This window comes from Anas platyrhynchos, chromosome 3 (genome assembly GCF_047663525.1).
Source record: "Anas platyrhynchos isolate ZD024472 breed Pekin duck chromosome 3, IASCAAS_PekinDuck_T2T, whole genome shotgun sequence".
Taxonomy (NCBI): Eukaryota; Metazoa; Chordata; class Aves; order Anseriformes; family Anatidae; genus Anas; species Anas platyrhynchos.
In genome coordinates, this window is record NC_092589.1 from 56,859,682 (window position 1) to 56,862,188 (window position 2,507).

Sequence of the window (2,507 nt, forward strand, 5' to 3'; positions counted from 1 at the left end):
TGATTGTTTACCATACTTGCCCAAGATAATGACAGTAGAGAAGACAAGGTTGAAATTCTGTACGATTTCCTCTCTTCTGCATCCAGGGACGTTCAGCAGACAATACACAGATGGTGCTCTACATAAAGCATCGCATTAAATGGTAAACATTTTTCTTCCCATTAGCTAATTTAACAATATGTTCTTGCTATTAAAGAAATAGACAAATCACAGAAAACTTGTCAGCTTAATCCTGATTGCTGAAATAGACCATTGGCTCAGATGGGATTGTTTTCTGGCCTATCAGGCTTAAAACATCCAGGAATTTTGCAACCGCCAGCCCAAACTCTGGCAGTGTTGATTCAGCTCTTCAGCCTTAATTGAGTTTCAGGCACTTAGCTCTCTGGAGATTTTTGAATGACAGCCTAAATATCGAAGGCTACTCCTCTCTGTGTGTATGTTAGGTGACCTGAATTTTCGAAAACGATGAGCTCTGAGGAGTCTGGTTTAAGTCAGCAGATGCTGTAGGTGACAAAAATCACAGCAAAAGCCCCTGAGACGTTTTTGCCAGAGTGGGCAGTGGAGCAAATTAAACAAGCAGTAGTTCCAGTTTGTTTTCATTTGCCACCTTTTACAGCAAAGACACTGTTACTGACCTTGGGGCTGGAGGTGTTGCAGAGGCTTTCTTCAGCACCACACGAAGGGCGGTGGAGCCTGCACATCGGGGTTTCTTGCACAGCCATTTTCCATACTGGTCTCTTCATCACCCTGTTCCCACATCTCCTTCATCTTCTAAACAACACAGCAGCATGGAGGGAGCTCATGGATTATTAAGGATTAGCCTGCAGGCTAATTTTAGGAACACATGTGGCCTCCATTATTCTTATAACTAAGTGTGCCCAGAAAGTTGGTGAAAAACAGAGTAAATGAAACAGAAGCCCACTGAAAAGTGACAATGAAGCTCATTGTGGCTGTGCTCTATTACCCACTTTTAATAGCAGTGTTGCAAACGTCCCTTTATTTAGTGCAACTCTTTGCACAGGAAAAGTTGATAACGAAAATAAACTTCCTCTTCCAAGTTTCATTCATATACTCCCTTGATGGAGAAAGAAAGTAAAAGATAAAATATTTTTAAAATAAAAGAGGAAGCAATTAAGGAGCCACTGGACCCAATAACTTTTTTGTTTTAGTGTCTACTTCTAGTATTTAAATCTTGAAAACTTAATTACTTTTTTATTTATATTGTCTGTTGTTGCATTTAGCTTAATTTTATTTGCTCAGTTGCAATAACTACATACACTGTGATATTTAGCTGCTATTGGTATACTACGTACTTTTCCCTTCAATTTGTACAAAGAATGGCATTTTCTAGGGTTTTGTTTTGGTTCCAGTAGCTGTGCCAAATATTTTCAGAAAAAGAAGATAAGCAATATCCCCAAACCAACAGCATGTCCACCTAGTGAAAAGAACTGCACAGTGCAAGAAAGAAATTCAAGGCCTCCCATGTTTTTCCTGTAGATTGAGACTTGATTTACTTTTAAATTATGCTCTGACTCTTCTATCTAAGCCTTCATCTAGGAAAAACAAAACAAAAAAAAAAATCAAATTTTTGGAAGACATCATCTGATATATGTATATCTGATGTACGTATAACTGGACACCTCCGGATTTAATTCACCCTATCTGTCATAAGGGAATTCTTTTGTAATGTAGTTAGACTCACCCAGTGGTTAACCATTACCAGAAGGGACAGCTCTCTTGTGCCAGGACTAGCACTCATCTAACCCTCAGGACTCTGTGCTAGAAAACTAGAAAACTCTAGTGCTAGAAAACGACTCCTTTTTGTATTTTTGTTAAGGGTTTCTCCCGAACTGTGCTCTCGTGTAGTCACTGAAGTGATGGGAGGTAAGCTAGAGCAGAGTGACTCTTCTCAGAGGCAGCTGGCACAGTTCAGATGCTTTGTAAAATTCCAGGACCAGCTGTTCGCTTTAGTGCAGAGTGAGTCGCCCTCTGACCAGTCCTGTCTTTCTCAAATCGACAGTGCAGGCAACTTGGATGACTAATTTAGGTGAGATTTTACCAAAAGTTATTTTGTGCAGATAAAGCCAAGTGACCTGAACCCCACCTTACAAACTTAAGGTGACCAACCTTTAGTTGGCATCATGAGATCTGCATTTATTTACTTCAGTTCGGTACTTGATCAGTTTTAATGGCAGAGCAACTTGTTAAACTTGGTAACTCAGCAATATTACTGAGGCATCCTCTGCATGCAAATAGAAATGTGAAAGCAGTGCCATTGTTCATGTGCATAGGATGGCAGTATTCACCACAATTTATTTCATATTGGATTACAAACATCGAGCCATGGAAAAGATGTCAACTATTATACATCAGCTGCTTTGAAGATATTATTCTGGTGCTGTCACGTTTTGTAGGAAAACCATATTTCTCTATAATTCATCTGACATTTAAAGCTTTTTTTAAAAAAACATTTTTTCCTAGGAATATAAAGATTTAATCACAAAGGA